This window comes from Protopterus annectens, chromosome 10.part0 (genome assembly GCF_019279795.1).
Source record: "Protopterus annectens isolate FY-2018-M chromosome 10.part0, PAN1.0, whole genome shotgun sequence".
Taxonomy (NCBI): domain Eukaryota; kingdom Metazoa; phylum Chordata; order Ceratodontiformes; family Protopteridae; genus Protopterus; species Protopterus annectens.
Window position 1 is genome coordinate 1,801,933,200 of NC_056744.1, and position 25,082 is coordinate 1,801,958,281.

The following is a 25,082-nucleotide window of genomic DNA, read 5'->3' on the forward strand; positions in this document are numbered from 1 at the left end:
GAGATGATAGCTGTCCAGCACCCCTTGACAGCTTTCAATCCCCTTCTCTCCCCAGGGGCTCTCCTGATCAAAACAGACAACACAACTGTGATGTGGTAAATCAGCAAGCAGGGAGGGACTCATGCTACCTTCTATGCAGGCTGGCCATGACCTTTTGGCACACAGGCTCTGCCATGCAACTCCACCCGTTAGCGCAATTCCTACCAGGTTCTCAACTCTCTGGCGGACCACTTAAGCAGAAATCTTTTGGACCCACATGAGTGGCAGCTCAACAGCAGAACCTTCGCCCTAATAACTCAGAAATGGGGCACCCCGAAGGTCGACCTCTTTGCTTCCCACACCAACCATCAGCTCAGCAAGTTCTGCACCAGGGAGCATCATTGCATGGCTTGGAAAGTGGGTGTTCTGTCCTTCCCCTGAGTCAGTCTGTCGGTCTATGCCTTTCCTCCACTATCTCTCATCTCCAGGGTACTGCTCAAAATAAAGGAGGAAAAACCAAGGACAATTCTTTTAGCTCCAGACTGGCCTCGCCAGCACTGGTACCCCTTGCTGCGCAACCTGTCCCCTCTGCCACCTTGGCATTTCCCTCGGATTCCAAACCTCCTGACCAAGAGGGAAGGGGAATTCATGCATCCCCAATTGCAGACACTCAGTTTGGCAGCTTGGCTTATTCCTTAACCCCCGCTCAATCTGCCAACCTCAGCAAACAGGTTCTAGATGGTATGCGTGAGGCCAGATGCCCTAGTACTAGGAAGTCTTATGCTGACAAATGGAAAAGGTTCTGCACCTGGATTCAGGCTAAGGGAGCCAGTACGGCACAGCCCTCCTTCCCTTTCATCCTGGATTACTTAGCTGACCTGCTACACAGTGGACTCTCCTTTTCCTCTATTAAAATTCATGCCTCTGCTATCTCTGCTCATTTCCTCACTAAGCAGCCCCTTTTCTCACACCCTCTGGTCAAACAGTTCCTAAGAGGGGCTAGCAACTTGAGGCCACCCAGAAGAGCACTAACCCCAGCTTGGGACCTTAACTTTGTGTTGGAAAAGCTCACCCCCCCCCTTCGAACCTGCCTCTTCAGCAGAGCTAACATTTCTCTCCTGGATGACAGCTTTCCTTCTGGCCATCACTTCAGCCAGAAGGGTCTCCGAGCTGCAAGCACTCATGGCTGTGTAACCCTTCATCATCTTCCATGCTGACAGAGTACCCCTCAGGACTAACCCTTCCTTCATGTCCAAGGTGGTGTCCGTTCATTTGCCCACCTTTTTCCCTAACCCACAGAACAAGGGGGAAAGGATCCTGCACTCTCTAGATGTGCACAAACAGCTCAGATTCTGTCTAGACAGGACTAAATCCTTCAGAAAGTCTGATCAATTGCTGGTTAGCTTTGCTACAGGGGCAGAGGGCAAAGCCATCTCCAAACAAACCATCTCCAAATGGATAGCACACTGCATCCATTTCAGCTACAAACAGCACAGAAAGCCTCCCCCAAGGGGGTCAGGATTCAATCCACCAGAGAAGCCTCCACCTCTGCAGCTTTCTTCAGAAGAGTCTCCACCAGGGACATCCTGGAAGCTGCCACCTGGACATCTGTTCTCACCTTCACCCAACATTACTACTTGCCTATCTTCTCCAAATCCAGGGCAGGGTTTGCCTCTACAGTCTTGCAGGACATCCTAGCCAGCCCCTAGTTTCTTTGACTGCCTCCACCCTTTTCATCAGCTTTGGGAATCAACCCAAATGTGATGACTGCAACAGTGAAACACAAAGAATATAGTACAGTTGTGTACACTTACCATAAATGTAGATGTTTGAGTGTATTCACTGTTGCAGTCCTGGTTTTCGTCCGTCCATCCCCCTCTTCTTTCTTCTCTTTCCTTACAAGGGACATATTGGTATTACTTTCTACTGATGGGGTTCTTCCACCAGAACCTGGTTCCCACTTGGGGGCTCTTGACAGATTAGGGCAAGAAAAACTGATGTAATGGCATCTGCTGCCTTAGTTTATCCTACTGATCACTTCACATCAGTCCTGAAGCAACAGCAACCGGCGCAGAAATACTAAGCCTCTGGTATTCGGACTGGCTGAGGGCTACCCTTGCAGGGATAACCCAAATGTGATGACTGCAACAGTGAATACACTCAAACATCTACATTTATGGTAAGTGTACACAACTGTACTTTTCCTGTTGCTGTCTTCCTGTCTGTCCCATATCATCATCTTTCAGATTGTCTTCCTGAAACACTGTAATCTCTTCTATCTGATCTTTTCTGCAACTGGAGCTACTTTGGGTTCTTCATCCTACCATCCATTTCAGGCACTTCATTTCTATCAGCTGTAGCTTCCTCATCTGCTCTGCCTTTACTGCCCAGGTTTCTGTACCATACAGAAGTACTGGTCGCACCACTGTTTTTGTGCACCTTTGGCATTCTTCTGTCATACAGCGCCCATGCCAGTTGACTGCAGCCCTTCTGATTCTAGCTTTGACCTTTTCATTCAGACTTCCCTTCTCCTCAACCACCCCTCCCAGATACCTACAGCTGTCAAACCTGTTCCACTATCTTCCCTTCTATCTCAGTTCTCGGCTCCTTCTTATTCCTCTATTTGCTGCCATTATAACTGGCTTATCTGTACTTAGTTTCATCCCATGTGCCTTCAGTTTTGCATTCCATTCCCCAATCCTTTGCTGAAGTTCTTGCTCAGAGTCTGCCTGTAATGCCACATCTGCATACAGCAACTTTGCTGAACCGTGACCTGTTTGCTAATGTAATTCATCACCAGTATGAACAGCAGTGGGCTTAGAGCTGAACCGTGATGCACAGCCACTCCCACTAGGAACCCCTCTGTGAGACTGAACACTGCTTGCACTTGAGTCATTGGGTCTCTATACATAGTCTGCACTAATTTGACTAATATTTCTGGGACTTTGAACCAGCACAGGGCTACCCAAATCAGCTTTCTTGTGACCTTGTCATATTCTTTCTCCAAGTCTAGGAATGCCCATTTGTACTCTTTCCTCATCTGTAGCTTCTTCTCAACTGTCTGTGTCACTGCACACATTGGGTCACTTGTGCTACATCCTGATCTGAATCCGAACTGCTCGTCTCCCATCTCGCTTTCTACTACTCTATGTATCAATTTATGAATCACCGTCTCCAGAACCTTAATCTAATATGACAGGATTTGATATCTCTCTACTGCCCACAGTTGTGGATGTCCCCTTTGATGTTCATCATGTTACCCTGCTGCAGTCATCACACTTGGGTTATCCTGCCGTCAGGCGGTCCCGCAGTCTGCCTGAATTCCAAAGTCTTGGTCCGGTGTCGGTTGCTGTCGCTTCTTCCCTGACGTCAGTGCGCCAGGGGTATATAAGAGGCATCCAACGCCATTTTCTTTCGTCTTTCTTGCCGCGCGGTGCCCGAAGCAGAAGCAGTTCACAAGTGCCGGTCGGCCGACACCTGAGATTTTCAATTCGAATTTCAGTCCGAAGTCTTCAGTAAAGCTAAGTACCCCATTGGGGAATCTTTTCTTGCCTCAGTCCGATGTCAGAAAAAGTTAACAATTGCATTTCTTGTAGGAAGCAAATACCACATAAGGACTTCCATTCCTATTGTATTCCTTGCCTAGGCCCAGACCACGACATCACAGTTTGTCAGTTTTGTACTAGGTTTAATAAACAAACTATCAAACGCCGTTTTGATTTCGCACAACACTACTTTGGTAGGAAATTTAATTATATCATGCCATCGGAGCAGCCGACGACCGGCATGCATAATAAATGCAAGGATAAGGACAGGCAGCCTAGGAACAAGCCAGACTCCAAAGCCTCTGCTGGGCCTGTCGCCGGTTCTCTGGTTTTCAGTGAGGCACCTACGCAGCCCCTGACAACCGCAGAACTGGAACCCCAGACAGCTGCGGATTCTCAAGCGGAATCTACTAGGCCAACGCAGCCATCTTCATTAGGCCCTTCCGACACCGGAGCAGAAGTAGACCCCGGTGCAGTGGAAACACCCTCGGTTGCAGAAGGTGTCTTCAGACCGACTACCCTCACCATTAAATCTTATGCTAAGCTTAAAACTCCTTTAAAACCAAAGAAGACTGTACATCAGTCTACAGTTCAAGGCCCCATGCCTAAGAAACAGATGCTTAAGATGGCTGAAGATTTGATTACCCTAATCAGGGGTTCCCATCCCCCTCCTGATAAAAGACCAAGACAAGAGGAGGATTATGCTTCCTCTGACTAGGTTTCAATTTCCTCAGATTCTTCTGAGGAACAGGATTACACTTTTCCACCTTATGAAGACTCTGATGCTGAAGACTCTATTCCCTCAAAATCTCCCCCTGAAGACTACTCCTTTGGGGAAACTTTACATACTATGAGGGAGCATTTCCACTGGGAAGGCCAGGACTACTCTGATTCTAGGAAAAGGCTCCAAGAGTTCCTTTTACTACCCCAGCACAGACCTCTTGCTATCCCTCCAGTTTTAGATATTGTGGATGATGTTTACTTGGAGTCTAGTCTAAATCCAGACTCTCTACCTCCTGCTCCAGCCAAACCTGACAGATACTACAGAGTACCTGACTCTCACAAATTCATTTATAAAAGCCCTGTGGCTGACCCAGAAACAATTTCACAGGGTCCTAAGGGAGCTAACGTTTCTATGGCTAAAAATCCTGTGCCCTCTGAAAGGGATTCCAGAGCCCCTAGATAGATGGGGAAAGAAAATATACACCTCAGCTACTCTGGCTATGAGAGCATTAAATTGTCAGTTTCACATGTTGAAATATCAACAATTCCTAATGTCTCAGTTAAAACAAAAAATGAGCACACATTCTGAACAGTCTGAATTCAAGGAAATGTAGGATCTGTTGCATGCAGCTGAACAGGTGGGCAGACATACTTTACAATGTGGATTTGATTCATTGGAAGCTTCCTGTAGAGCAGCTGTTACTGGCTCTGTCATACGTAGACATGCTTGGTTCCTGATTTTGTTAAAGTAAAATTATTGGATGCACCTTTACAGCAGGATGTATTATTTGGTGTCAAAGCAGAAGAGGTTTTAAAGAAAATGGAGGATAAGGCAAAGTCTATGCAGACAGTCAAAGATTTTTTGCAGGTACAACCCCCTCATTTCAGCAGAAATTGGCCAACGAAAAACTGGTCCTTTCCAGCTTCTGACAGATCACAGAGAGGCAAATACAGATGCCTAAGGGGCAGAGGTCAGTCACAAGGCCCTTACAAACCTTGCCAATGGGGTACTGCTACCCAGAAAGGAGGAGAAGACAGGCCCCAAGCTAGCAGAAGACAAACACAATGACTCAATCCTCAAACTACCAAGCAAATCTCTCCCTTGGGAGGAAAATTAGCATTTTTTGCAGATAACTGGCACATCATCACAAAAGGCAAATGGGTCCTAAACATTGTCTCTCAAGGATACAGATTCCACTTTCATACCTTACCAAGGATAAAAGGAATGCCAAACCTGCCACCAAATCAATGGGCAGAGGCACAAAAACAGATTACAGCTCTCATGGACATGAGAGCCATTCAACAGGTACCTACACAGGAGCAAGGACAAGGATTTTACTCAAGACTCTTTCTAGTTCCGAGAAAGGACAAAGCATGGAGACCCATTCTGGATCTTTCAATTCTGAACACCTATCTGCAAGTACCAAAATTCAAGATGCTAACACTACAGCAGCTGCTTCCCATGCTGGGCAAGAATGCTTGGCTAGTAACGTTGGACCTCAAGGAGGCATACCTGCATGTCCCTAGCAGACAAAATTGCAGAAGATACCTCCGCTTCATTGCAGGTTCAACGCATTATCAATTCTCTGCACTGCCCTTTGGCTTATCGACTGCGCCCAGGGTCTTCACAAAATGCCTGGCACTAGTAATTGCATACTGCAGACAAAGAGGAATTCAAATATACCCATACCTGGACGACTGCCTTATTCAAGCAGAAAGTAAGGACATTCTTTTAAAGCATCTGGCATTTGTCAAACACCTTCTAAGTTGCCTAGGGTACACAGTAAACGAAAAGAAATCAAAACTAGTGCCCTCACAAAATATGACATTCCTGGGTGCCAGCTTGAATACAACTGCCCAGATGGCTTATCTCATGCCAGGCAAGCAACAACAGCTGACTCAATATTCCAAAATAATGGCAACAAAGACCCAACTCCCTGCAGGCCTTGGGATTCATGGCATCTTGTTTACTACTAATACCATTTGCAAAACTGCATATGAGGAAATTACAATGGTACCTGAAAAGCGTATGGGCTCAGCACAGCCACAGTTTGGAAACAATGATTCCACTCATTCCCTGCCTTCAACAGGAGTTTCTATGGTGGGCACAGGCATGTCACCTCAACAAGGGTCAGCCTTTCACCTTACCCACAGCCAGGCAAACTATGACAACAGATGCATTGGACTATGCCTGGGGAGCACACATGGCAGGACAGTGCATTCAGGGCAAATGGACTACAGATCAGAGGCATCTGCATATCAATCAAAAAGAAATGCTAGCAGTACAGAATGCCCTAACAGCCTTCAAGGACCTCTTACACCCAGGACAACTAATAATAAAGACTGACAATACCACAGTAATGTGGTACATAAACAAGCAAGGGGGCACACATTCCTACCCTCTATGCAGGCAAGCAAGCAATGACCTTGTGGAACACTGCACTCTTACCAGGTTCAATTACAAGCACAATTCCTGCCAGGAAAGAAAAACACATTGGCAGACGACCTAAGCAGAAACATCATGGATCCACACGAGTGGAAATTAGAACCACAAGTATTTGCAATAATAGCTCAAAAATGGGGACGCCCAGACATAGATCTGTTTGCAAGCCCCCAAAACTACCAACTTCAAAAATTTTGCACAAGGACATTCCATCCACAAGCTTGGAAAGTGGACGCCCTCTCATTCAGTTGGAAAACATTAACAGTGTATGCCTTTCCTCCACTGCCTCTCCTAGCAAAGGTACTGCTGAAAGTCAGATTAGAGAGACCACAAATGAATACTCATTGCACCAGACTGGCCACGTCAGCATTGGTATCCAATTCTAAGGAACATGGCCCACGGCCCACCATGGATTTTACCACAAATTCCTCATCTGCTCACCCAGCGAGACAATCAGATTCTACACAGCCAGCTCAAGACTTTAAACCTGGCTGCATGGCAAATTACCTAAACAACCAGCCAACACCTCTATCCATAGCTGTTATGGATGTCATTCTGGAGGCCAGGAGGCCCAGCACCAGGAAAACCTATTCAGACAAATGGAAAAGATTTTGTGCCTGGAACCAGGCTAAAGGCCAAAATCCCCTTGATCCAAACATTCCTCAGATTCTACAATATTTAACTGAGATGTTGCACAAAGGACTTTCCTTTTCATCTATTAAGATCCACACCTCAGCAATTTCAGCTCATTACAACACGGATCCTCCTTTATTCTCACATCCACTCCTAAGATAGTACCTCAGAGGGGCTAAGAACATAAGACCGCCAAGGAGAGCTCCAACACCTACTTGGGATCTCAACTTTGTTCTGGAAAAGCTTACACTGCTGCCCTTTGAACCAGCTTTTTCAGCTGATTTAAAATTTCTTTCATGGAAAACTGCCCTGCTACTAGCAATAACCTCAGTCAGCTAGAAGTGTCTCAGAGCTACAGACACTAATGGCAGTGGAGTCTTTCCTCTTTTTTCATCAAGACAGAGTCTCTCTACGAACTAACCCTTCCTTTATGCCAAAGGTGGTATCCAGTGTGGCCCTAAACCAAACCATTCATTTGCCCACCTTTTTCCCAAATCCCCAGAACAAAGGAGAAAGACTCCTGCACTCTTTAGACATTCAGGGCAATTACGTTACTACTTGGATAAAACTAAGGCTTTCAGAAAATTTGACCAGCTCTTTGTAGCCTATGCTACAGGATCACAAGGAAAAGCTATCTCAAAACAGACCATTTCTAAATGGATAGGGCATTGCATACGTTTCTGCTACACGCATCATGGGAAACCGGTACCTGCTAACATTAGGTCCCACTCCACCAGGGCTACAGCTACATCAGCAGCCTTTCTCAGGGGAGTGCCAACCAAGGATATTCTGGAAGCTGCAACTTGGAGTTCAGTGCACACCTTCACCAAACACCATCACTTACCTCTATATTCTAAGACTAGAGCTTGTTTTGCCACTGCAGTTTTGCAGGGCCTACTAGCTTCTTCTAACCCTGTTTAACTCCACCTCCCATCCTTAGCTTTGGGATTCAACCCAAGTGTGATGACTGCAGCAGGGTAACACGATGAACATAGTACAGTTTTGTGCTTACCATAAATGTAGATGTTCGAGTGTTCACCCTGCTGCAGTCCAGGTTACCCTCCCTCCATCCCCTCTGAAATAGCTGAACTTATCTGTACCACTCTATCCTATACAACCTCTGTGGTGTATTTGCTTGTGCCTAAAGGTATTGTTTTATTTTTATCTAGCTATATATATATATATATATATATATATATATATACATACATATATATATATATTGCCTACTTATTGGGGGCACCTGACATCTGGGGCAAAAAAAACTGAAGAAAATGGCGTCGGATGCCTCTTATATACCCCTGGCGCACTGACGTCAGGGAAGAAGCAACAGCAACTGACGCCGGACCAAGACTTTGGAATTCAGGCCGACTGCGGGACTGCCTGATGGCAGGATAACCCAAGTGTGATGACTGCAGCAGGATGAACACTCGAACATCTACATTTATGGTAGGTACAAAACTGTACTTTCTTGTACACTGGCACACAAGTATGCTTATTCTCCAGTGATTTGGGATAATCCCTTCTCTCCACACTGCTATGAGTACCCTCAGGAGCCATTTCTCTCATGTCACACCCAACATCTTTATCATTTCTTCTGTGACCTCATCTGAGCCTGCTGCTTTCTCTGACTTAATTTTCCTTGGTGGTGTTCTTACTTATTCTATGGTGGGCTCCTCTTCTCTCATCTTAGGCTGTGCCTGGGCCAGTACGGCTTTGGTGTCTTTTTCTTCATTCTGAAGCTGCTGGAAGTATTCCTTCCATCTGCCTCTGATGCCCTGTTCTTTGCTATTGTAACTCCTTTCTTAGCCTAGCCTGGTCAGTATTTTCTATCCCCTACTTTTTCCTTCGCTCCCTTCTTTTGGTGACTTCTTAGACTTCTGCATTCTACCACCAGCTTTTCTTATGTACCTTACTTCATACTTATCTGTTCTGTAGACCTCACAGATGCTGTTTTGAGGTGCTGCAATTAGTCTTCAACTCTACCTATTTCCTCCTCCTCTTGGGGTGCTAGAACCCTGAGTAATTCCTTGAACTCTGTGGTGCTTTCTATCCAGTTAACTTCCAGGTTTTCAGCCTGGTCTCTGTAGACCATAGTGCCTTTTCTGACCACTGCTTGCAATTGATTTTGGCAATCAGTGGTTTATTTCTGTGGGCTGACTGTTTCACTGGGGACAACTTTGTGTTCATTGATTCTACCCCAGTGCCCTTTCCTTACCAGGAGTGATACCCGAGTTGCATGTTCACCACTCTTGTATGTGATCTTGGCACACTTTCTCTTTCTGAACCATATATTGGCTACTGTCGAGCCATTTGGCAGACAGAAGTCTAGAATGACCTCTCATTTATTCTTGTTGTTCCACCCATGTGGATCAGTGCAGTCCTCGTATCCTGTTCTGTCTGTACTGGTACATGCATTCAAGTCACCCATTATTAACGATTCATGTTGTCCTGCTTTATCTAGTAGGTCCTGCAACTGCTGTCTGTATGCACTCTTCAGTTCACTATCACAACCTTTCTGTGGGCATAGGCTGAGATTATGAATACTGCCCTATCATTAGGCTGGAGTCTGGTATGAGTCTTTCCCTAATTCTGATGACATCCCTCACTACAATTCCCACACCATTTCTAGCCTGTCCTCCTCCTGAATAGTAGACTTTGGATCCCAAGCCAAGTGGCTTTGCTACACTGCCCTTCCATCTTGTCTGTTGGATACATGGGAAGTCCAGTCTCCTCTGTAGCATCGTCATCCACTTCCATACTCCATCCTGTCAGTAATCCTATATTGAGTGTAGGGTTCTAAATTCATGTTTGACAGGTTGATTGTATTTATGTTCAGCTTTCACTCAACAGAGCTATCCTGGGTAACCTAGGCTGGGCAACTGGCCAACAATAGCTTATTAACCCAGGGTTGCTGGGCTTTATGGCAGACACAAACTGGCCACTAGGAACACACACACCACTCCCACCATTAGCATGGGTCCCTGGTGTAGGTTGGAGTAGGCCGGGTCCTCAGCCCACTTATCACTGACAAATACACATGCCCATTTCATGACATTTGTCAACAAGTCCTCTGCTCTTAAGAAATTGGAGCTGTTCTACAGTGTGTGGGCTTCCCACATATTCCTGTATAAAAGTCCTGTAGCAGATCCAGCTGTGATGTGCCTGGAATCTTCAGGCTATAACACACTCCCTAATGATAAAGAGAGAATAAGATTACTTGATAGATATGGAGAGAGTGAGTGTTGCTGTGTAACCCATGACATTCAGGAGTCTCAGTTGCCAAACCCAGTTTCTCAGATATCAAGGGCATATCTTGAAAAAAAAAAAAGGCTGGCAGGTTGTAAGGGAGCCCAGGATGAGAACAGAATATCTGCCTTGGTCCAGCAAGTCCAGACCATCCTATAAATTAGGTACGCATGCTATTGAATATGGGTATGATGCAGTGGATACCTTATCAAGGACTGCTGCTAATGGGATCAGGTCTTAGAAGGCAGTCTTGGCTGAGGGCTCAGTCCCAGTCTGAAGTTGTCAAAGTACAGTTAATAGGTGATTTTCTGGACTGAGAATTGCCCTTTGGAACACAATTGTACACTGAGTTTAAAAAATGGAGGATAAATGAAGAATTGTGAAATCAGTCGGTACATGTTGCATCCTCCCCTGTCTGTGTGCAACAGGAATTGCTCTTTTAGTCGGTACTCTGTACCAGAGGCAAGGCAAAGAAAGACATCTCAAAGATAGGAAGGCTTTTCTGAAAACTGGCAACAAGATGACAGGTGAGGGTGGGGGGCAGCAAGGCCATTCCACCCCTAGAGAGCAACTGTCATGATTACCAGATCAATCTCTCCACCAACAAAAAAAAAATCCCTTCCCCTTCATGCCCCCATCTGAACTCCTGCCCCATGTTGGGAGGGTGGCCTAATGGTTAAGGTGTTTGCCTTACAAGCACAAGGTGCAGGGTTTGAGTCTCACAAGGATAATTGGCTAGGCTTAAAATGGCTCGCAAGGGCAGTTAGCTTAGTACTAACCTATGAACCTATGAACCTATGAACCTATAAAATGATAAGAGGCAAACTGGCCTCTTACCTCACACAATGGCTAGGGGTTACAGTAGACTGGTGACTCTTCAGGATCATCAGCAGGGGCTACAGACTGCAATTCTTAAATCCACTAAAAAGTGAAGCCCCTGCCAAATACCAAAAGATTAGAACATCTCCAAGGTGTATTTTATGAGATGCTCATCTCAAGGTACTGTAGAAAGGCTTCCACCAGGATGAGAGGAGAAAGCTTTCTGTTCCTTCCTCATTCCCAGAAAAGATGGATGTTCTTCATCTCACATTGCTGCAGTCCTTACACTTGGGTAGTCCGCTGTCCTCGGTCGGCCCGAATATCAAAGTATAAGGCTGACGTCGGTCAAGGCGCATTTGACTGACATCAGGACGTCAGGGTACAAATGCGCATGACCGACGTCATATCCTTAGTCTTTTTTGCCGCATGGTCCGATGCAGAAGCAGCATTGCAAGTGCCGTTCGGCGTTCTGAGATTTTTCGATTTCGTGGTTTCAGACCGAGTTCAAAGTTGGCTAAGTACCCCGTTGGGGAATATTTTAGTTTTTTCTTGCCTCAGTGATTTACCGGATGTCAGAAAAAGTCAATAATTGCATTTCTTGTGGGAAACAGATACCGCATAGAGATTATCATACTTTGTGTATTCCTTGCTTAGGGCCTGAGCACGACGTTGTTGGCTGTCGCTCTTGTGCTAGATTTAATAAACGCACTATAAAGAGAAGGTTGGATTGTGCAAGGTTAGTCTTTGGGAAGCGGTGCAATTATAAAATGCCGTCGGATGCTCCGACGCCCGCTTCTTCGAAGAAGCGCAAGGACAAAGCAGTTAAGCCTAGGCTAGAAGAGCCGTCTGTACCGGACGCTGGTTCTTTAGAGGTGTCGGTGGAGCCGGTGGCTCCACCGGAGGTTTCTTTGTGTTCCCAGGGTGAGACTTTATTATTGCAAGATGTGGCCTCTCAGGAGGCAAGTCAGGCTGAGGGGGCTTCTCAGGTTACTATACTCCCCTCCCTTCCTAGGGTGGCTAGGCCCTCTCCTTCTGTTTCAAAGGCTTCTCCCAGGGGCAGGCCAGGTTTAGCTTCAGTTGGTGTTACCCCTAGCTCTTCAGGAACTGTGCCCAAGAAGCATATGCTTAAAATGGCAGAAGATTTGATTACTTTGATTAGGGGTTCTATGCCCCCTCCTGATAAGAGACCTAGGGTGGAGCCTGAGCTGGGGGTTTTGAGCAGGCTTCAGATGTTTCAGAGTCTTCGGCTGAAGACTTGCAGGAGTACTCTCCTTATTCTGATTCTGATGTGGATGATTCTACTCCTTCTGCTTCTCCTCCTGAGGATTTTTCTTTTCAGAAACTCTTCATTCCATGAGGGAGCATTTTAAGTGGGAAGGTCAGGACTTCTCTGATTCCAGGAAAAGGCTTAGGGAATTTTTGTTTTACCCCAGCACAGGCCTTTGGCTATACCTCCTGTTTTGGATGTAGTGGAAGATGTTTTACAGAGGCTTCTCTTAATCCTGATTCTTTGCCTCCTGCTCCTGTTAAGCCGGATAGGTATTACAGGGTGCCTGAAGCTCATAAGTATCTTTTAAGAGTCCTAGGGCAGACCCAGAAACTGTTAGCCAGGGGCCTAAAGGTGTTAAGGCTTCTGTTGTTAAGAATCCGGTTCCTGCAGACAAAGAGGCTAGGGCCTTGGATAGATGGGGAAAGAAAGTTTATACTTCTTCCACTCTTGCTATGAGGGCTTTGAATTGCCAGTTTCACATGTTGAAATACCAAAACTATCTCCTTTCACAATTGAAGTCTAAGGTTGATGCTCTGGCAGAAGGTATTGATTGTAAAGAGTTGCAAGATTTAGTACATGTTTCTGAACAGGTGGGTAAGCATTCTTTGCAATGTGGTTTTGATGCTGTACAGGCCTCGTCTAGGGTGGCTGCCACTGGGTCAGTTCTTCGCAGGCACGCCTGGCTAAGGGATCAAAATTTGTCTGAACATGTTAAAACACGGATTTTAGATGCTCCTTTACAATCTGACGTGTTGTTTGGTCCTCCTGTTGAGGCAGTTTTAAAGAAAATGGAAGACAAAGCTAAGTCTATGCAGACTGTTAAAGATTTTTTGCAGGTCCAGCCTCCAAAGTTTAGTAGAAATTGGCCTACTAAGGGGTGGACGTATCCTTCTTATGATTCCCAGTCTAGGGGTAGATCTAGACGTGGTAGGGGCAGAGCTCAGGGCTCTTTCAGGCCTAGAACAGGGAGTTCTCCTGCACAGTCTTCGGGTGAGGGCAGGGGTCAGTCCTTTCGTAAACAGACCCAATGACCTACCTTTTCAGCTGCCAGAGCCTTCTTGTCTGGCAGCACCTTTGGGAGGAAGGTTGGCACTTTTCAAAGAAAATTGGAGTTTAATTACCCAAGACAGATGGGTATTGGATATCATACACCACGGCTACAGGTTTTATTTCCATACCTTGCCTCCTTTCAAAGGCATGCCAGACGTTCCTCCTCAACAAAGAATAGAGGCTCACAAGCAGGTTTCTCTGTTGCTCCAAATAGGGGCCATACAGCCGGTCCCTATGCCAGAAGTGGGCCTAGGATTTTATTCTCGCCTGTTCCTAGTACCAAAGAAGGGGAACACGTGGAGACCAATTTTGGATTTATCTATCCTCAACACTTATCTGGACATTCCCAAGTTCAAAATGTTGACGTTGCAGCAGCTTTTACCTCTGCTGGGCAAAGATCATTGGATGGTAACTTTGGATCTCAAGGAGGCTTACCTTCATGTTCCTATCAGACTAAGTTGCAGGAAGTATCTGCGTTTCGAGCTGGGACTTCTCACTATCAGTTCTCTGCATTGCCCTTTGGCTTATCTACTGCCCAGAGTGTTCACGAAAGTTCTGGCTCCAGTGATAGCTTTCTTCAGGCTAAAAGGAATACAGATCTATCCTTATTTGGACGACTGCCTGATTCTGGCTCAAGGAAGGGAAGAGCTTCTTCATCATTTGGAATATGTGATAGCAGTGCTAAGATGCCTGGGGTATTCTGTGAACGAAATAAAGTCCAGTCTAGTACCCTCTCAGGACATGTGCTTTCTGGGTGTGAGACTGAATACAGCATCCCAGATGGCCTTTTTAACCCCGGACAAACAAAAGTCTATCCCTTTACTTCCATCAACTATCTCATCAGTCCGGGCTGACTGCAAGGACAGTCCTTCAAGCCTTAGGGTTCATGGCATCTTGTATTCTGGTGCTTCCCAATGCCAAACTGCATATGAGGAAGCTACAATGGTATCTCAAAATGTATGGACACAGCACTGCCAGGATCTGGACACTGTCATTCAAATAATACCTTGCATTCAAAAGGAATTTTTGTGGTGGGCTCAGGAATGTCACCTAAACAAGGGACTCTCTGTGACCCGGCCAGAGGTGAGTCAGATTTTAACGACAGATGCCTCAGACAAAGCTTGGGAAGCTCATCTAAATGGAAAGTGGATACAAAACAAGTGGCCTGTCAGACTACAACATCTACATATCAACATGAAGGAGATGTTAGCAGTCCAGTTTGCATTAATAGCTTTCAAGGAATTACTTCTTCCAGGGCAGGTGTTGATTCTAACAGACAACACAACTGTCATGTGGTACATCAACAAGCAAGGGGAACGATTCTTATCCTCTATGCAGGCAAGCAATGATTTTGTGGGAGACTGCTCTCAGTTTACAGCTCAATCTTCAGGCAAGGTTTCTGCCAGGAGCACAGAACTCCTTAGCAGATGTGTTGAGCAGACGAATTATGGATCCCCACGAGTGGAAATTGGATCCTCATGTATTTCAGAAATTGACAGTGTCATGGGGAACTCCAGACATAGATCTGTTCGCTTCTCCACTAAACCATCAGCTGCCAAAGTTTTGCACAAAAAGGTTTCATCCCACAGCTTGGAGAGTGGATGCTCTTTCTTTCAATTGGAGCAATCTTCATGTGTATGCCTTTCCACCTCTGCCTCTCCTCCCAAAGGTACTTCTAAAGGTCAGGCAGGACAAGCCAAGGATGATTTTAATAGCTCCGGATTGGCCTCGACAGCACTGGTACCCATTACTGATAAGTCTGGTACGGAAGCCTTCATGGCCTTTGCCTTCGATTCCACACCTGTTGTCGCAGGAGGACAGCCATTTGCTAAATGTCAAGCTTCACTCTCTGCACCTAACAGCCTGGCATATTCTGTTTTGAACCATAGTGGGCCTCCACTTCCTCAGCAAGTTTTGAATGTTATTTTGGAAGCTAGAAGGCCTAGTACAAGGAAAGTGTACGCAGACAAATGGAAGAGATTTTTATTTTGGAGTGCAGCAAAAGATTTTGATGTTTCTGAGCCTAATTTGTGTGTGGCTCTTCAATATCTTACTGAGTTACTAGACAAAGGTTTGTCTTTCTCTTCTATTAAAGTTCATGCTGCAGCAATTTCGCTCACTATGATTGCACCCACCATTGTTTTCTCATCCTTTGTTCAAGCAATTTCTTAGAGGGGCAAAGAATATAAGACCCCCACGAAGAGCTCCTACTCCTGCTTGGGATCTCAATTTTGTGTTGGAGAAACTCACTCTACAACCTTTTGAGCCTGCAGCTACTTCTGAGTTGAAATATTTGTCATGGAAGACTGCTTTTTTGTTGGCCATTACCTCTGCAAGGAGGGTTTCTGAATTGCAGGCCCTTATGGCGGTTGAGCCTTTCTTGATTTTCCATAAGGATAGGGTATCATTACGTACTAATCCTTCCTTTATGCCTAAGGTGGTTTCTAGTGTGGCTTTAAACCAAACTATTCATTTACAGTCTCCCAAAGCATGCACGTAGTCCAACTGGCTATAAAACGTAAGATGAACACACTTGTTACACCAAAAAATATCTTCACTGTATAAATCCAAGACCAAACGGAGCGTTAGCAGGATAAAAATGTTTTATTCAACCACAACGTAGTAAGCGCTTTCGCCGACAGGCTTCATCAGACTAACAAGAACCATTAATTAGCTTGGACATAAATACATTCACATATAACCTTATTGGTCAACCAAAACATCTGATGACCTACGCAATGATATATTAAATATTTCTGTGAGTGCATCTGACGAGACAGTTATTGCTAAAACAATCACTTACATACCATAAAAGTCTCTAAACATACACATCATTAAAAGAGCAAATCAAAAACATAAAAACACATTTTTTTCATAAAAGGTGTTTTAAAAATGGCATCAGTATCTAATGTCAGTGTACGACAAACAAATAAATAAAGTGCCTGTGCATTTCTAACAATATATTGCGTGTCGATACCATATTTTACAATCTATTAAATCGCATCGCCATATCCAAAAGCCCATGGCTTTATTACTTGTATAAAGTACCTTTGGCTTACTGAAGCAAATGACGATAATAAAATTTATGCTGACATTTATAGATCTTAACTAACGATACTAAAAGGAAAAATCTGCTCAAGAATTGTTAAACATTAAATCTAGCCACAACGGCATAAAGCGTCTGCGCACTCAGACAGAAGACATTACTCATACCGCATCGGCAGAGAATTTCAGGTAGTCATAACTTAAAGTCTGCTCATGTAATGTATACATGTAAATGACATTGATAGAATGCACACTAAAAACAACATTGAAGGCTCTTGGCTATTAAAGATATAAACTAGCGTCAGAACCCATCGAACATTGAATGCATCCACAGCAGCAGAGCAAACTTCAATAAATTAATTAAATCTAGCCACTACGGCATAAAGCGTCTGCGCACTCCTCTTGGCCCAGACAAAAGACATTACTCATACCGCAAACTATTCATTTGCCTACTTTTTATGCAAATCCCCAAAATAAAGGGGAAAAGATTTTGCACACTTTAGATGTACACAGGCAGTTGCGTTATTATTTGGACAGAACTAAAGGGTTCAGGCAGTCTCAGCAGTTGTTTGTTTCTTTTGCTTTGAGTTCTCAGGGCAAGCCTGTGTCAAAACAAACTATTTCTAAGTGGATTGGGTTTTGCATTGCTTTCTGTTATTCCCATCATGGCAAGGAGATTCCAGCTGGGATTAGGCCTCATTCCACTAGGGCTACTGCCACTTCAACAGCTTTTTGAGGGGAGTGGCAACCAAGGATATTTTGGAGGCAGCTACTTGGAGTTCAGTGCATACTTTCTCTAGGCATTATCACCTGCCACTTTACTCTAAATCCAGGGCTGGTTTTGCCACTGCTGTTTTGCAGGGCATTTTGGCAGCTCCTGCTTCCTTGTAGTTAGCCATCCTCCCTTACCTCTGCTTTGGGATTCTACCCAAGTGTAAGGACTGCAGCAATGTGAGATGAAGAACATAGTACAGTTTTGTACCTACCATAAATGTAGATGTTCAAGATCCACATTGCTGCAGTCCAATTACCTCCCTCCTTCCCTCTGTAGTTAGAGGTGGTTGTGTGGGTTGGGTTGTACATATTGTGTATATTGTATATATTGTACATATAGTTAGTGCAAGGGTGGTTGGTTGGTTGTTTGCTGTCTTTTGGTTTTGACCTTTATTTTTAGGGTCTTGTGACATCTGGGGCAAGAAAAGACTGAGGATATGACGTCGGTCATGCGCATTTGTACCCTGACGTCCTGATGTCAGTCAAATGCGCCTTGACCGACGTCAGCCTTATACTTTGATATTCGGGCCGACCGAGGACAGCGGACTACCCAAGTGTAAGGACTGCAGCAATGTGGATCTTCGAACATCTACATTTATGGTAGGTACAAAACTGTACTTTACTGGAGACTCTGCTGTTCCTGTTCCTGTTAAGAGAGAACAAGTACTGAAGTTCAAAATGTTGACCCTCCAGGCACCGTTTTCCATGCTAAGCCTTAAGGCATTCATATTTACTCTGGATCTTAAAGATGCCTACTGGCATATCCCAATTTTCAAAGGTCACAGGCAGTGTCTAATGTTTGTAGAAGTCACACATCCAGATTACTTCTTGCCTTCTGGTGTAGGTGCTACTTCAGCAGTATTTACCAGATGCCTAGCCTCAGTGATGAGACAGTACAGAAGCAAAGATATCTATATTAATTCTTATCCGGGTAACTGCCTAATTCAGGCAGTGTTTACAGGAAATATTGGGGGGGGGGGTGTTTGGAGTATACTGTCCATAACTTGATCAAACGACTGCAGAAGTCAAACTTGAGTCCCAGTATTCACCACTGTGGGGGTTATTCTGGATACCAGAGGCAGTGGAAACACAACCCTGTTTGTTACAGTGGCAGCAAACTGCATTCACCTAAAAAGCAGATCCTCTACATTCTGGGTGGAGTGACCTCAGCTCTCTTCATGGTGTCTCTTCACAAGCTGCACTTGAGAAAACTGCTGTGAGGAACCTATGAGACCAGCAAAACCAATCCATGGGGACAGTGATCCTTCCTTTACCTTGCATCAGAAAATAGTTTTGGTGGTGGCTTGAACAAATCCAGACCAATGAGGATATATTCTTCAGTGAGACATCTCCACACCAGATCAGGCCCTTGGGAGCCTGATTCCTAGGGCTGAGAATACAGGGTAACTGGAAGGTGAAGGAGAGATTCCACATAAATCTGAAGTAGATGTTTGCATTTCATTGTGAGCTCCAGGCATTCCTGAAGGTGGTTAAAGACAGTACAAGGGTCAAGTGGAGCATCAGCAAAGAAGGGGGCACCAACTTTTACTAGCAGTGCAGACTTGAGAGATGACCCTGACTCTTGCTTATAATTGTGTACATTCCCTCAGGGGATAACTCTGTTGCAGACAAGTTGAGCAAGACTTCGCCAGACCTGTATGAACTGATGCTCCACAGGATGTTGGTCTTTGGTGAACGGGAAGTAGAGCTCTTGCAGCAGAGCTTGGGCAGTGTTCTAATACTTCCTGTATTGGAGAAGCTTGTTATCTGAATATTTCTACCCTTCCCTTGTTCAGCATGGTAATCCAGGAAATAGAGGAGAGGCCAGCAATGGTACTGATTGCCCATTTCTGGTCAGGGCAGTATTGCTTCTCCCACTTAATCCAGCTGTCCAGAGGGAAACAAGGTTCTGCTACAGTTTAACAGTGTGTGAAGGCTCCTTAATGCCTCCCAATTTGTCTAGCCTGAACCTGGCAACTTGGAGGATATAACTTATTTTCTTTGGACACCTATATTCTAGTTACCAGTTTAACATCATGGGGGAGGAAACCTAAATACCTGAAAATCATATCTAGGTAAGTGGAAGAAGCTGCGCATTTGGGTTCCACTGGAGGGACATGCATCCTCATGAGGAGGCTGTGCCTTCACTCCTGCAGAATCTCTCCAAGGTCTTTTCTATTGACTTACTGTTATTGTGCATTAAACTGTATCTGTTAACCATCTCAGCCTAGTTGCCCTTGGATCCCCTGTTGGCATCCAGACTGTCAAACAGTCCTAAAAAGTGCATCCTACACCTCAGGCCACCATGTTCAGACTGGATCTGGCTTAGGGCCTTAACTTCATGTTGGAAAAACAAACTGTATCTCCATTTGAACTAGATGCAGTGACAAATCTCACATTTCTTTCCTTGTACTGTTTTTCTAGTCAATTACCTCAGGTTAGGAGGGTTTTGAAATTGTAGGCCCTTGTGCATGTGTAGATGATTGTAGCACTTATCAGGCTTTTCATCTTGCAGTGTTTTTTCCTTTTCCCCAGAATAATGGGGGGAGAATTGTACAGTCAGTAGATGTTCGCAGGTAAGTGAGATTTTATTTTGACAAAACTAGAGAGTTTAGAAGATATGAGCAATGTTTTTTTCGGGTTTTTTCTTAAAAATGAATAAAAAATGCCATCTGCATCCAGATAAACAGTTTCTAAGGGGATGTCACACTACATTTACTTCGGTCATATACTACATGGAAACAGCGTGTCATATCTGCTTATCTGCCATTACATCATCAGACATTCTCACAGCTGCTTGTGTGGCTCCTCAGGAATGTTCTCCATTTAAGACACCATTAAGAAAGAGCCACATTCTGGGTCATCTGGGAGTAGAGAAGGTAACTTGCCACCCTTTGAGCCAGCTGCTCTGGGCACCATCAATATGCTTTTATGGAAAATTACTTTATTGGTACTCTTAGGTTCATAGGTTCCTAGATTAGTACTAAGCTAACTGCCCTTGCGAGCCATTTTAAGCCTAGCCAATTAACCCTTGTGAGACTTGAACCCTGCACCTTGTGTTTGTAAGGCAAACACCTTAACCATTAGGCCACCCTCCCAACTAGTTGGATCTGTGAACTACAGGCTGTCGTGTGGTGAGCCTTTCTTGATTTTTCCAAAGGACAGGGTCACTTTACACACTAACCCTACCTTCATGCTCAAAGTGGTGACTGGACCCTCCTTAAATCAGGTTATTCATCTGCCAGTTTTCCCATCACCACAAAATGGAGAGAAGACTGTTACGCTCCCCTGATGTGCACTGGCAGCTAAGATTTTACACAACTATGACGAAAATAAATAGACTAGCTTTTTAACTTTGCAAAGGGAAAAGAAGGGAAACATGCCAACAAACAAACTATTTCCAAATGGATTACTAATTTTATTGCTTTTTATTACCTGCTCCACAGAAAACAAATCATTGTCTGTGTCAGGGCTTACTCTGCTAGGGCCATGGTTGCCACCACAACTTACTTAAAGGAGGGGTCTCCACCCAAGCCGCTATGGAAGCAGCAGCCTAGTCATCAGCCCACACCTTTGCCAAGCATTGCAGTTTATGAGCTGTGGGCAGGGCTTGCTTCTGCCATCCTGCAGTATTTGGGTTCCCCCTGCTCCTGTTGCAAGTCAGTCACCCAACGTTGGCTAGCCCTAGGAGTCATTTCAACAGTCAACACTGCAGCAGTGAACTATGAAGAAAATAGTGCAGTTCTGCTAGAAACTTAACCTTAGTGTAGGTGCTTGTGTAGATTCACTGTAGCAAAACCATTTCCCTGTATCTTGACTTATGCCGTTGGATTGGGGTGGGTACCATATTCATCTTTCTGCCGTCCCTGTTTAGATTCTCCTTCAGATGCCCTCTTTCAGTCCATTGACACCTTATTGAGCAGGCACTGGACAGGTCATGCTGTGGACCTTAACTCATTCCTTCCAGTAAAGCTCAGGAAGTCTGTACTGTAACTTCCAATGGGCAGTAGCCTAAGCCTTTTGACAGAATCAGATTATGTCCTCATATTTCAAACAAATGTACATATCTCTGGAACTACAGGTTTATGAATTGTACTGTTACTGAAAATGTGTAAATGACAAACTCTTCAGCACAAGCTGTTTTTGTGGTGATAGTATTCTCTAGGTATTGGGTTTTAAACAGGATTTTATAAGTCACAGTAAAGTAGTAACTATTAAGTGTGTAATATTTTGTAAACTACTTACAGTATCTCAGCAGCCACACATAACTGCCAGTAGCATTTTGTTTATCCAGCTGAGAGCTTTCATATGAGGCTAAACAGTTCTGTCTGTGCTACTTGGTTGTCGAAATATATAGAAAAGCATGGCATTTACAACAATATAAATAGGTATTATACGAACAACAGCTAATATCTCTTTATCTGAACTAGACAGGGCCAACTTTCAACAGTTATATTTGCCATTGTGTCAGCTTTAAGGTGAAATCTTTTAATACTTTGTATGTATCATGGTTTTGAAATTATTTATACAAATATGAACAAGTAATATTTTATACCTGGAGTTATCAGTTGGATATAACTGCAGGAACACCTGCAGGCATCACCTGGCTTTAAAGAGTTAATGAAATATGTCTTGAAGTTGGGCAAGACGGATTTGGGGATGATGCTGCAAAAAGGGTTGGAGTCCACCAGACCAAAATAGTGAGAGCTGAGAGCTCTGGTATTTGAAAATACAGCACAGCAGGGAGACCTTTTAGCGGAAAAGACGATGGGGGGTAGTATTGCATCAAATATTTATAGGAAACTAACGTCAAATATTTGCATTTTAGTAGCTGTCGTCCCCTGTCCCAGAAATAGGGTCTTGTCAAAGGGCAATTTGTTAGGTTAGCCAGGATGATCTTTGAGGATAATGAAGTTGAGATCCAGTGTGACATCCTGATGAGTATGTTTCTTGGATGAGCATATCCATCTACTTTAGTTAGCCAAGTGAGAGATGAGGTAAAAAAAGGAGAGATGTAAGAGATTTAAAGTGCTTCTGGGTTTGGACGTGGACTTTGGTGACACAGCAAATGGCCTTAAATCACTAATGATATCAAAAACGATCCATTCAAGACAACCATTGTGTTAAAATACTTTCCTGGTAGCAGAGCAATAATAACACTAATTCTACAAAATAATTGGAACATCTTTAACTTTGATCAGGGAGTTTTAGAAACCTTAGGGTCCCGTCCACACTTGGTATACAAAACAGGGAAGAATTTTAAAGATAATTTTGAACAATCTAAGGATAAATGTGGTTTTAAAGAATTATTAACAGTTCTAATATGAATAAATGTAGGTGATATTATCAATGGTGTCACATGTTCATAGGTAACATGACTAAAATTTGGGATTATAGTATTCATTTACCAGCTGTTGATAGCTGTAACTCTAAAGGGGGCATTTATATCAGTATATGTGCAAAATGTGCTGCGTTTTATATAGGTAACACTTAAAGACCTTTACAGAAATTAATATGTGAACATCGCTGTGACATCAAAAAGTGTAATGAAAATAATGCGTTGTGTAAACCTTCTAAAGTTTGTGCTGGCGATAACATGAGGTAACACTTAAAGACCTTTACAGTAATGAATATGTGAGCATCGCTGTGACATCAGAAAATGTAATGAAAATAATGTGTTGTGTAAACATTCTGAAGTTTGTGCTGCGATAACATGAGGTAACACTTAAAGACCTTTACAGAAATTAATATGTGAACATCGCTGTGACATCAAAAAATGTAATGAAAATAACGCGTTGTGTAAACATTCTGACGTTTGTGCTGGCGATAACATGAGGCTTCTGACAGACATCGCTCCTGGGCTCATTGACTGCATCTCTGTTGCAAGTGTATTAAAACTTATAATGCAAAACCTTGAATAGAATGACACACAATGATGATGATATTAGTACTATTACTAAAAAAGAAAAATCCCCACAGGGTTACAGTTATGAATGAGAGATGGTCTTGTAGAATTTTAATCACTTTTTTGGTATACAAAGGTTTTATTGCATACACAATTGTAGTTTTACCTATAACAACAAGTCCACATGTTTCTTAATGGATATCTTATGGCCCCTCATTTCCCGCCTTTTTGTGGGTTTCTGCAATTGTTATACAATTTGTAATTTTTTTGTATTTTTCTTGGTTATGTTTTAAACATTAACCATGAGCCTTTATTCATATGCTGTTTAATATTCATTGATTAACAACATTCACCTTTTATATGTTCTGCAGCTCTATGTGACTGATGGAATTTTAGAATTGTTTTCATTGGTGAAGATTCACTTTTACAACAGACATTCCCATTGTTCAAGTCTGAGTTAGCTGCAGTGCTGTGCACGTAATTTACTGTAGAATACTTCTACAGAAATCTGTTGGAATGCAGACTGCATGGGGGTTGGATCATATCTCCTCTCTTTTTTACACTTTTATTTTTCCTTTGTTGACCGGGTTAGTCCTACTCGGGTAGTGGTCTCTCTTCAGAGGAGACCCAAGGTGGTATTTCTACTACAAGGGAAGCTTTGCCAAGACATCGGTCAGGGAGCTTCCCCTACTCTTGTTGATAGGCGCCATGGGATCTTTACATCCACATGAGCTACCACCAACTCTAGCAGATGAGGCCCCGGTTTAATGTCTCTTCCGAAAGATGACTCACTGAGGATTACAGTACCCCCTTCATGCTGCACTTGCAGTGTCACCTGCACCAAAGGTGAGTCTGCTACCTGTCTGCACCACTGATGCTGCTTATTGATATTGGGCTCATGGGAGTTGTGTATGGCCGGACGTAGCATAAGTAGCAGAAATGGGGCCCAGCAGGAATTGTAAAGGACATTTACCACAGTGAGAGCCTACGTCATGGGATTATCTATCAGGTTACTTGAAGACTGACCAGAAGGAACTTCTCACTAGAATGTGTATCCAGAATGGATTACATGAGGTCCACTGTAATGGAGCAGACCTCTAACCATTTCATCCTGCACAAACACATGTCCATAGCTGCCACCCTTGGCATAGTATCATCTCAGTTAGAATTATAGTGAGCCATGTGGTGGTTCAGTATGGAAGCCATCACCAGAGTCTTAACCAGTTTTGCCCTTAAGCCCATACTTGGGACCAGTGTCTGATCCAGTATTGAAGGCTAGAGCCAGGACAGGTGAGACGGGTAGTTGAGGGATCTAAGGAGAGCACTCTGTTTTGCATTGTACCCACTACTTTGAACTTCATGTCAGGTGACAACTTGACAAAAATTTGGGGACTGTGGGTTGGGTCTTCTGCTGGACTAAGGCTTATATAAGAGTCCACCTTAGTATGTCTGGTTGAGAATTCAGTCCACACGGTCCAGCGGCTTATAAAGGCTACCCACTTTTTCATGTTGACAAAGCAGCATTTTATGGTTTATTTTGTGAATACTGTGCCAGTTGGAGTTCAAGGAAAAGGCCATGGAAAGCAGAATTAACATTGTGTAACTGTATTTGCTGAGTGCACTTTTGTGCATTACAATTCCAGTTTC

At 44.0% G+C, this 25,082-nt stretch overlaps 1 protein-coding gene across 5 annotated transcripts in view; it reads left to right on the top strand.

Annotated features, from left to right (window-relative positions):
- RNF40 (ring finger protein 40) overlaps window positions 1-25,082 on the top strand; it is a 713,617-nt gene that overhangs the window by 650,502 nt on the left and 38,033 nt on the right. The gene's annotated exons all lie outside the window — the stretch shown is intronic.